The sequence below is a fragment of the Fukomys damarensis genome, unplaced genomic scaffold (assembly GCF_012274545.1).
Source record: "Fukomys damarensis isolate Sample0158 unplaced genomic scaffold, DMR_v1.0_HiC HiC_scaffold_20, whole genome shotgun sequence".
In the NCBI taxonomy this organism is placed as follows: Eukaryota; Metazoa; Chordata; class Mammalia; order Rodentia; family Bathyergidae; genus Fukomys; species Fukomys damarensis.
The window spans coordinates 9,484,627-9,496,819 of record NW_022900932.1 but is presented as its reverse complement, the minus strand read 5'-3'; positions in this window follow the sequence as shown (position 1 = coordinate 9,496,819).

Here is a 12,193-nt window from a genome sequence, read left to right as displayed (position 1 = left end):
TCCTGCTCCCAACCACCCAACTGCCCTCAGTCGTGGAGGGAAGAGGACCCCAGGCCCCAGCGTGGGGCGGGATCATGAGCTGTGTGCTCACCCCTCACCCTAGTTCATCAGCCTTGGCACTGGCAAAGCTCAATTTCTACTGTGATCCACAATTTCTACCCCAGGTCAGTGAAGGAACCAGACAAGAACAGTTCTAAAGACCTCTTGAATCCATGAGCTCCGTCCTCCATCTCAGACTGGGGACCAGACCTGCTGGCTTCTTAATCCTTACCATCTTCTGGGACCCACCCAGAGCCGTGCATTCTGTGGCCCGGTGACTGCTCACCTCAAGGACTCTCTGTGGCTGTCACTGCCTCTCAGGCACGCTTCCCCCGGCACCAGGCGTGTATCTGAGCCCCTCCATCTGTCGGGGGCCCTTCTTAGGGAATGTGTGCTAATTTTAACACTAGCTGAAGCCAAATTTAATTAAAGAAGTAAATCTGCTAGCAAAATGAAATCCTACAAGTGTAGTGGAGGGGTTGCAGATCTTCCTCTGCTGGAAGCCTGGTACCCGTCCCTCCTGCACAGCCCGGTGCCAGGAGCCTTCCAGGTGCCTTCTGAATCTGTTCTGTGCTGCTGTGCCTGCATACTGAGACTGAGCAGTTCACAGATTTCTCTCTTATGTTTTTGGAGGCTGGGAGGTCCATGGGTGAAGGACAGCATCTCCTGAGGCCTTCTTGCTGGTGGGGACTCTGTAGTGTTCCAAGGTGACACAAAGGATCATGTTGGGAGAGAGAGGTACCTCTGGGGGGCAGGCTCACTCTCTAAGTAGCAAACTTGTCCGTCACTGATCAACCCATTAATCCACTCAAGAATTTACGCAAGGCTTTAATTCATGACTTTTTTTGAAAGTGGGATTTTCAAAGCACAGCAGCCCTAATTCTCCATTCCACTTGGCCCTGGGTGATCTCAGTCCACCAGTTCAGCTCCCGACTCCATTGTAAACCCCTGCGTCCTGCCAGCTCCCAGCATGCACTGGAGAGGTCACCGCAGCTGAGGAGCTGAGCTGGGACTGGGGTGGCCGGTGACTCTTTCAGCCTGGGTCCAGCCCACTGCTGCTTTGGAGCCTTGGCGGGGGGCTGTGCGTGCCCTAGTAGAGTTCCACAGTTACTTCAAGTGTCCCCAGCAAGAGACCCGAAGCCCTAGGCTGTTTCCAGTATTTCACACATTTCCCTGGAGATCCTACCCGCTCTCTGCTTACTGGTGGCCTCTGATGCCACTGTCAAAGTCTGTGTCCTTAGCAGACACTTCCTAGGCACAGTAGCACTGGCGTAGCGAATCCTCATTAAAATGGGGAAGTGGACTGGAGCTTAACAAACACAGAACACAGAGCCCAGGTGGGAGCACTAACCCGAGGAAGTCCTGGGGCCGAGGGGAAAGGACACTCCTCAGATTAAGGATTCTGGAGGATTTCTAGGCTGAACCCAGAGGTCTGGAGCCAAGGTGGCTAAAAGCGTGCAGGTCCTCACAAATCCCCACACCACAGGGGATCCCCTTCCGGCCTGAAGCAGGGTGACGCCAGCCCGGTGGCCATAGGGTGCTCCGGGGGGACCCTCTCACTCTCTTGTCTCGTGCTTCTCCCCCTGCTTCTGGAGGGCAAGGCAGAACTGTGCAGCCTCACTCTACCCTCGATGACCCCTCTGCCTTCCAGTTTCCTTCCCCGCCAGCCCCAGCTCCCAGTGGGTGACGGTCCCAGGCAGCCTCTGGGACACGGGGCCAAGGGCCCGGCGTGAAGAGGAAAGAGGGGAGGGGGCAGGAGTGCCCTCATCCAGCCCATCTCACTGCCTGTGTCCCCGGGGGACCCCTGGGAGCACCAAAGTGTGAGCTCCAGCCCAGCAAGCTGCCTGGCAGCCGTAGAGCCAGGGCTCCCCAGCCCTCTCCAGGCCAAGTGGCCCCGTGTGTCCCCACGTGCAGGTTGGGAATGTCGTCCTCCCGGGTGGGAAGAAAGGCTTAGGGTGTGAATCTGGAACCTTGTCCCTAAATAAGCTGCTTCCATTGCTTTTTGCCTTGATTTCCTCATCTGTAAATGGGTAGTTGCAGACGGGCTTCTGGGTTTCTTGCCAGTCCCACTTTGCTAACTGACTACAGGCAAGTTACTCCGCCTCTTTGAAACTTGGTTTCCCCACCTCTGAAGCCAGGGTATAATCCATGCCAGCCTGTCTTCCCCACAGGCCTGATTCCAGTGCCCAATGTGTGCCCTGAGCTGGCACTTCCTGGGCACAGTAGCACTGGAGCCTTCAATCCTCCTTGATAAAATGGCAAAATGGATTGGAAGTCACTAAATACTGCAGTGTCTTCCAAAGTGGATTGAAAAGTATCCCCAGGAGAGTGTGCTGAAGACCGGGCTATCAGGGTGCCCCGCCTGGGCCCTAGGCAGTGCAGCCTCCTGCTGAGCAGGAAGGAGAGGGAGCAGCCTGAGAGCCCAAGGGCTCCGTAACTAGGACCACCCAGGAGGGTCCTAGGGTGATGTGAGGCTCTGCTCCTGGGCCACACCAAACCTCCAAGTCGCTCTCAGGGCGTTTTCATCATGACACATCCCCCATTTGATCTGGGACGTGCCAGCTGGTGGGTCGCGGACACCTTTGTGCAGACACAGGGCTCCGCCCCAAGGTGCAGAGTGGCCCCCACTCAGTGTTGCCCCCTCCAAGTCCCCAGCTGTCCCCGCCCCCTACCCTTCCACCCCACCTGTAGAAAGTGCAGGTGCAGGTGGTTGCTTTAGTCTCTGGGGATCAAAGCACTGGCTTCACCTGCCCGGCAGCCATCAGCCCGGTCTCACAGAGAGCTTTCCTGTGTTTCCTCCAGCGGCTCCTCCCATCCGCCAGCGTCCGCCACACACAGCAGGCCCGGAGGCCTCTCACATTCGCCTGAAGCGCAGTCCTCTCACTTTTGTCGGGTAATTTGTCTGTGGAGCGTGCTGTCCCCATTGGCTTAGGCACAGTCACAGCTCGGGACAATGAGAGAGGGGACAAAGAGGGACAGAGGGCGAACGACAGTGAGGCAGTGGAAGCCTGCTCAGGGAAGGGGGGGGCGGCGGGTCCTCTCACATTCGCCTGAAGCGCAGTCCTCTCACTTTTGTCGGGTAATTTGTCTGTGGAGCGTGCTGTCCCCATTGGCTTAGGCACAGTCACAGCTCGGGACAATGAGAGAGGGGACAAAGAGGGACAGAGGGCGAACGACAGTGAGGCAGTGGAAGCCGGCTCAGGGAAGGGGGGGGGGCAGCGGGACAGACTGGGGCGACCCAGCATGGAAACGGGCACAAGGCACAGACAGAGCAGAGGAGCCGAGCTCCTGAGGGGTAAAAGCGGCGGACTGGCGCGAGGACAGGCTGCAAATGAAGAGGAGCAGCACAGAGGGGACGGCGGGAGACATGGTGGGCTGAGGAGGAAGGCTTCGCTCGAGCATGATGCCCCCCAGTCAGGGCCTGGGGTGGGGCTGCCAGCACAGCCTGAGTGATCGGGTTCCGGGGCCTCGGGCCCCTCAGCCTCACTCTCTCTACCTCTGATGACCCCTCCGCCAGCCCCAGCTCCCTGTGGGTGACGCTCCCAGGCAGCCTCTGGGACATGGGGCCAAGGGAAAGGACAAGGCTGAAGCCAGCAAGCCTGGAGAAGAGCGCTCAGGGCACCCCTCTCGGTGTGATATCTGTGACCCCAAACTTTTCACAGAGAGCCAGAGGTGACAAGAAGGCAGGTTGCCCCAGGACCAGTTCTCCCAGCCCGGCCACCTCCTTCCCGCCACGTCCCAAGGTGTCCTAGCACCTGCTCAGACCTAGTCCAGCCTTGTCTAGAGCAGGAGTGAGACTCCATCATCCCCACTTGTGCCCAGCGGCAGAGTCATTGGAGCCTCATCTTCCTCGTCTGGGAAGCGGCCAACGGCACAGGATGCTGGGGCCTCTGGGAGAGAGACGGCCCCATACTCAGCCCAGCACTGGGCACAAAGCAGGTGAACAGTGGAGTGGCCATCCCTGTCGCAGCTGTGACCAGTGGCGGTAGCGGGGGATACTGGTAGCTAGCCAGGGGTAAGATTCCCGGCCCTGAACCGGGGGACTTGGTGAGGTTTATAAGACAAAGGGTGAAATAGGTGTCAGGTGCACACCTGTAATCCCAGCACTTGGGGAGGCTGAGGTGAGAGGGTGCAGCCCAGCCAAGGCAAATTAAGGGCAAGAAGGGCTGGGGATGTAGCTCAGTGCAAAGGCCCTGAGTTCAATCCCCAGTGAAAAGGACAGAGAGGGAGGGAGGATGGAGGGGTGGGGGAGAGAGAGAGAGAGAGAGAGAGAGAGAGGGAGAGAGAGAGGGACTGCCCCTCTACCCAGGCCTAGCCGAGAGGCCCCAGCCAGCTGGACAGTTTCTTCACAAGGCACAGTGGGCACAGTGCCAGCCCTGGATACTTTTAGGGCCCGTGAAGCATTTTGATTTATTTTAAAGTCAGAAGGAGAAACTGATCTTTTAAGTCAAAGAAAATGTTTTCATATATAGTACAAATATATTTGTCTTTATTCCAACATCGTTATGAAATGTAATTTTGGATTCTTTTTTTTTTTATGGAGGAAGGGACTTATGATGGCAAAAATGCCTATGGCTCTGACTTGTCCTAGCTCTGAGCAGAGGGACCAAGCCCTCTTGGGGAAGCCAGGCTAGGAGTGTTGGGATGGACAGAGAAGGAGATGTCTGCACTCCACACCTAAGGACATCCTTGAGGGACACAGCCATACAGACAGCCATGTGGCAGAAGAGACACCAGCTTGCAGAGGAAGGAGGGACCTCGGGAAGATGGAGCCAGTCTGGGGACTGTGGCAGGAGCCTCAGGAAGAGAGAATTCAGGGGTCTGTGCCCGGTGAAGTCTCTCTGTCACTGCTCCTGGCCCAGCACCCACACCTGTGGCCTCCACAGACACCAGCCATCCCCGGCATCCACAGCAAGGCACAGGGCCGCAGGAGTCCCTCCGTGCGGTCAGGTAACCACACGCCCAGGCACCCCCAGCCAGGGCCCTGCAGAATGAAATTACCATATTGGAAATAGCAAAGTAAACACCAATAGGTAAAGTGCAAATTAAAGCCATTTCTCCAGATCCCTTATTTATAGACCGGGCTTGGTCACTGTGCCCTCTTGGGCAGGGACACAAGAGCAGGACAGGACACCTGTCCCCACCCGCCGGCTCTCAGGACTCAGGCAGAGACCTGTGGCCTGACCTCCCTAGGGCGAGGCAGTGACTATTCCTATGACCTAGCTTCAGGGCCTGGGGACCTCGGAACCAGCAATGGTACGGCACAGCACATGGCGGGAGAGTCTGCAAGGGGATGGGCAGGAATCAGGTCCTCGCCCCTGGCATTGAGCCTGACAGACCCAAAGGAATCAACAATACCAAGAGGCTCGCAGAGTTGTCACTGTGCCCATTGCTTGTGCCTTAACTTACCTCACTTTCACAAGGCACTACGCTACCAGTGGGAAGACAGGCATGAGGCAGTGGCAGTGACGGCAGTGCTGCCCAGGGCCCCACTGGGATTTGAATCTGCATCCTTTCCTCTTCAGCCCCGCCCTAGCTGCCTCGCACGGCTTCTCCAAGAAGAAAGAAGGCTGCCTTGTAGCCTCATGCCTGCCTGCCTGGCCCCTTCTGTGTCTCCAGTGGCTTCACGGGAAGTACAAGGCCTGGTGCTTGCCCGGCAGCCAGCAGGTGGACCTGCGCAGTTATGCCCCTCCCAGGCCTCCGGCTGACGGCATGACCTGGGCCCAGTTGGCCACAGGTGGGCAGCCACAGGTTTATTAGTGGAGGAAAGATACCGGCCGGGGCCAGGAAACCATTCTGCCCGATCTGCGCGTCCCACCAGACCGAGGAGGCTGTCACCATCTTGGTGGCAGGAAGCCAGGAACAGAAGCTGTGGGCTTGGCACAGGGCAGCCGGGAAATAGACGCAGCCACATTTTATAGGGAAAGGACAGGGCTTTCCAAAGCCATTGCTCTCAGTCAATCAGCCACACGTCTGAGTACAGCTTCCAGTTGGAGGCCAAGGAACCCACCAGCCTGACCCTTCACAAACATCCCCGCCACTGGCAAACACCACACACTAAAAATAACCCAGCCCCCAGTGAGCTGCTTGGACGCGCTGGTGGAGGGCAGCAGGCAGGGACTGGGCTCTGCCAGGCTACTGCTGGACAGAAGCCTGGCAGGGTCCTTTCCTGTCTTGGGGACCAGCCAGGGTACCCAGACTGCACCATACCCCATCCAGATTCTACTACTTCCTTGGGGACAGGAGACAGAGGCCAGGACCCACGTGCAGGATGCAGAAACACCTTCCTCATCCGACCTGCAGGAGGATGGCTGGCAGCCTGTTCTGGGTGTCCTTGGGGCCCAGGTTGGTACTGAGTCCATGCCTGCGCCCCTTCTTGACCTTCATGATGAACTCAAGAGGCAAGGGGGTGCACTAGTCTGAGCTCCATCTGACAGTTGGAGAAATCGAGGCACCACAAGGGTGGGCATGTTGCCAAGTCACACCTAACGAGCAGCTAGAGTGGGACTTGAACCCAGGCAGTCCGGCTCCGGGGTTTTAACCACACCAGATGCCATGTGACAAGTCATGTGTGTCATGGGGAGGGTGGAAATAGAAAGTGGGGTGTCTGTCCTCACTGGTGCCCCAAGAACCCACTTCTCTTCAAAGAAGCTGGTGAAGCCTGGAGGGGTGGGCAGGAGGAAGGTGGTGTCCTCTGGTGTCCCCTCCGTCTCTCTTCCTTCTTGCAGCCAGGCGGAGCCAGCAGGGCACCCGATGTGCGGGACGTGCCCCGTCACAGTGCTGGGTGGGGTGGCGGCCTGCCAGCCATGTGGTCCCCGGCCCACGCACTGTCTGGCCGTCCGGGGGGTGGCATGGGGGCCCATAAATAGCAGGCCTCTTACCGGTGTTGGGAATAGAAACCCAAACCAAACAGTGTGGTGAGTCGGGGCTTTCCAGGCCACAACCCCAGGGCTGGGCAGTGCCAGAGCCCCTTTCCCCTGACATCTTCTAAAGGGTCAGGTCATGCTGGGGAGGGAGCCCAGCCTCTCCGATCCTAGAGTCCTTTGCATATGGAGGACAGCAGGAGGCGGCAAAAGACCCTGCAGGTGGTGTGCATGGAGCACCCCTTAGGCGCCTGACACTATGGGTTGTCTCAGTCATGTTCACTGCAGCTCTATGAAACAGGCCCAGCGTTCTACCCATTTTACAGAGGAGACTGCAGAGGCACAGAGAGGGTAAATCACACAACTTAGAAAGAAATGGAGGCAAGACAAGAAGCCAGTCTCTGACCGCTGAATGGGCTACCCTCCCCTGGGTCTGGGGACACCGATGAGTTGCCCTAGGTCCTGCTCTATAGTCATCTGGGGTGGAGGAGCCCCAACACCCCAGAGAAGGCAGCTGGAGGAGCTACGCTGAAGGTGGGGACAGAGCTGCTGGGTGGAACTTGTGCTCATCCTCTCCTGGGCCCAGGCCATTAGGTCCCCCTCCTGCCAGGATGCATGGCCAGTGGCCGAGTAAGACACGGAAAAGCTGCCCAGCATTTAGCACCCTGGAGTTCTTGGAACAGGAAGCTGTAGGTGTGTGGGGCAGGGGCAGGGGACAGCAGGTGGCCTGGACTCTGACAGCATGAGTGAAGGGTGCCCAGCATGCCCCAGGGAGGACATGGTGGTGTGGGGAGCTCCCCTGTCGTGGCCCCTGGGCATCCCCAGGGAAGGGGCCTGGGGGGCACCAGGAGTGGAAGGTCACAGGTGTCAGCAGCTGGGATGGCAGGAAGGAGGCTTTCTCAGAACTGGCCTTGAGGAAGAGGGTGCTGTGTAGGCACTGAGCCTCTCGTGCCCACGTCCCTCAGCACTCGCTCCAGGTTTCCCTCCCTACCCGGCTGCCCTGGGAACTGAGCTCCCCACACAGACCACACTCAGCCACAGCACTGTCCTGTGGAAAAATATGAGGTTCTGCATTTGGCAGGGCCCCAGACCCCAGAGTGACTCCTCCTGGTATCGGAAGTCCCCATGGCTGACAAGGAGACAGTGGGACCCCCATGACCAAGCATCTGCCATGCGCAGCCCGACCTGTCCCTCAGTCCCAGGTGCCTTCCCACCTCTGCAGCATCCCCTCTGCCCTCTGCTTCGGTGACTGCCCTCAAGCTACAGGAACTGCTTTGCCTGTGGATCCAGAGTCTCTGTTCACGGACATCTTCCAAAGCGGCCCTTAGCCAGTGACCAGGGTGCAGGAGAGCGAGGTCTCAGCTAGGTGTGTGCAGTGGAGACAGCTACGGGGCACCATGGACACCCGCCAGGTCCCCTCACCGGGTGGGAACCTGTGCTTTGTCCGACTCCCATCTTTGGGATGCCCCCCCATTCCCTCCTGCCCTCCGCATCCTTTCCAGGCCCCAGGAGCACCCAGATCGCAGCGTGACTCCTCAGCTCTGCTCTCCTGGGTGATGACACTGTTAGTGCTACCGAGCACAGTGCTGTTATCATCGCTACCATATCAGAAACTACCGCACTGGGAGTGTGTGCTGTGTGGGAAGCCCAGACCGCTGGGTCGCACACACTTACTCCTCCACCCCCCCAGAGCCCAGTGCATAGCGACTCCCGTCACCCTTGTCGCTTCACAGATGTGCGGACTAAGGTGAAGGGGGACGAATTGCCATAGAGATGCTAGCGTTATCCCCACGTGGTGAGGGAGCAGTCAGGATTACCGCTCGGGACCCTGCTGGAAAGGCAGGAGCACACACGCACGCTCACAGCACACAGCCACGTATACACATACGTGTCCATTCATACACACACACACACACACACGTACTTACATCTGCACGCATGTGCACAAACACACAGGTGCACACACATTTTCACAGGCTCGACAGCAGGGCTCACGGGCCGGGCCGCAGCGGACCCTAGGCCGGCGTTTGGAGAGCACCTGTGACGTCAGGTTTGCAGAGGAAGGGCAGGCCAACCCCACGGAGCCATGATTTACTTCCAGGCGTTCATTTAGGTACGGTAAACCCTGGGGACAATCCTAGCCCGATCTTTCTCTGATTCAAGTGGACGGGGCACAGGGCAGGAAAACAGGGGCTGCCCTTGGACTCCAGATGCAGCCGTGGCTCGGCACCTCCCCTGCTCATAAAGTCTGCTGAATAAATACGTGAATGACTTCGGACTGAAAGGTGGGGGGCAAACCCACCAGGAGTTCCAGTTCCTGCTTTTGGCAGACAAAGCAAATACGCACATCCTCGTGAACAGCCAGATGGCTCCACAGAAAAACTGCGGGCCCAATAACCTCAAGCAAATGGAATAATCGAATCCAGGGCTGCATGGAGGCAGGGCTCCCTCACTCTGCCAGATGGCACAGAGACCCCCAGACCAACAGGATGGGGACCCTGGGCTCCAGAGATGCACTGTCTACCTGGGCTGGGTCCCAGGAATGCCCAGGAGCAGCCTGGCTGCCAAGAACCTGGGCGAGGGGAGTGCCCAGCCTAGGGCAGCTGCTTCACCGACTCCCAGCCCTGCGGCCAAGTGTCCTGCAGGAGCCGGCCCAGCTCCTCCTTCCATAGCCTCCACCCCCACTCAGCTGGCCGCGCTGTGCCGCACACGCCCCTGAGATCTGCTGTCGCCTCCGACTCCACCCCAGAGTCAGGAGGGCTGCAGGCCCGCCCGGCCCACCAGGCAGATTGAGTGAGAGTCAGGATCTACAGCCGTTTCCTGCCATCTCCCCAGGCCCTCCTTGTCTGGTGGAAGACGTCAGTGCACCCTTTTGAGAAGCAGAGTTATTCAGGCTGATGGCACATGCTGGGCCGATTCACTACCACAGGCCAGCTCCTTCCTCTAACTCTGGCCTCCCTGGGGTGGGTGGGGTGCAGAAAGCAGCCTGTGTGGGCCCCAGGAGCTAGAGCTGAGGGGACCAGGAGGATCCCTCGCTCCTCCTCAGAGCTTCCTGTGCAAGGAGGATCAAGGGCCTCATGGCATTTAGTGGCATCTTCTGAGGAGATTGCTAGGCACAGCCGTGAGCAACCAGGCAGATATCACCATCCAGAGAAGGTGAATCATTTTGTTGGGGTGCAGATGCCTTGGAGGGCAGCTGTGGGCTCAGCACAGGGCCAGGCACCTGGCACACACGTACAGGTGCTGCTAAACAACCAGGACAGGTGGCCACTCCTTGCTTCGGGCACCTGGGCCTGGGTCCCAGGTGGAGAACCCGGCTCTTGCCCTCCTGCCTCTTCTCAGCCACCACGCGCCACCTCACCCAGGGACTGCCTTGGATTGCCCTTCCTTCCTCCATCTCCCTCCCTACTCCCTTCCCTGTGATTTTCCTTCTCCTGCCTTATTTCTGCTGCCTTTTCCCTCCTCTAGTCATTCAACAAGTATTTGTCATATTCTTACATTGTGCTGAGTCCTGGGGAGCAGAATCAGTAGACACAGTGCCTTCCCCAGCTGGTAGGTGGCAGGCAGTCATCATGGACCTCCCAGACAGTAGGTCCCAGACAGCAGGTCCCTGTGTTACCTGGGGAGGGGACAGGTAGAGGCCACGGCATATGCAAAGCCCCAGAGACAAGAGGGGCAGGTGGGGAGGCTCCGGCCAGGGTGGGGCAGTGGGGCTGCAGAGGTTCAACCAGGTCTTCTTTACCCTGCCCTGCCCCACGGCCTCCTCCTGCCTCCTTGTCCCTGACCAGTAGCCAAATGGCTTGAGTCTGGGTTCGGGTCAATAGGAGGACGAGAGGGGGTGTTTAGGATCTGTGCCCAGTGCCATCACTTACAAGATGATATCTACGCCCATCCCCAGTGGTATGTGGCGGAAACATTCCTGGGATTTTCTATATGGCCACCAGGGCAGAGAGCAGACCTCGGAAAAGTCTGCCCAGTCCCGACTGTGGGCAAGTGGGATGAGACACATGAGATACAAAATGTTTTGTTCATGATATCCATGTGGTATACAATGTTTCATCCATGACATACACATGCTAGGCGATGTTCTGTTTGTGACATGTGATGTACAATGTTTCATTCACCACATACACATGATATACAATGTTTCAGTCTTCACTGGGCCTAAGTGCTCAATTCATGTTACCTTTTGTTTCTACTTTCTTTCCTTTCCTGGCACAAAGTAAACAGCTGCCAAAGGGGTTTTGCACCCTTGGGTATAACCCGGCACAGCTGGGGCACCTGGCCTGGCTCAGCCTGCTCCGGTCCCAGGGAACCCTGGAAAGAAGGCAGTGATTTGGTTCCCTGCCTGTCCTGAGTGGGGCTGGCACCTGCCCCCTGCACTGGCCCACGGTGACAGAAGGCGGACATCGAGCCCTCTGGAGAACTCCGTGACGCCCTGCTTGCCTGAGCTCATGCTGCTGCCCACAGCCCCGTGCCCATGCCCCCTGCTCCATGGCCCTGGTTTCTGTTTGCTTGCCCAGCCCCTGCCTGGTCCCAGGGGCGCAGTGGGCTGCATCTGGCCCCTGGGTCACTCTGCCCAAACCACCATGTGTTTCACAGTAACCTCTGTTGTTCGCGTGGGAGCAGGACAGCCAGGAAAAGGCCTCAAAACCCAACCTGGAAGGGTTTTTCAAACAAAAGAGAATGATTTCCTTCAGGGAAAGGAGGAAAAGAAAAAAAAAATACCCCCCATGATCCCTGGCTCCAGCAGCCTCAATGGCTGTCTTGGGCACAGTTAGTGGTTTGGCGACTGTGGCATGTTTTAAAATGTGCTGTCCAGGCAGAGGGACAAAGAGGCTGGGCCAGGGCCAGGGGAGACCTCAGAGGACAGGGGTGTTCATCTTGTTAAAAATAACCCACCCCGTTGCTATTTCCATGGGGCTTGGGCAGCAGAGCTGTATGATTTTCCCTCTTTTCGGCCATGCTCCGCTTGGACCCACTGATAAAAATAGTCGATAGCAAGCTCAAAAAAATCTGGGCTATTTTTACACGTGAGCCCCCCTCGGAGTGGGTCTGGCATGGCGTGGGGTGGCCAGGGACAAGAGGGGAACAAGGAGGGAAGAAGCCTGGGCCAGCCACAGAGGACCAAGAAGGGAGGGGACACTGGCGCCTGTGCCCACAGCTCAGGGTCAAGAACAGAACAGGGCCTCCTGACCCCCAGGGGCCTCACTGTTCCCAGGTCCTGGCCTAGCCTTCAGCTCAGGTTCTACCTGTCCCCGGCGCCAGCCCACCCAGAGGACACCGTGGGA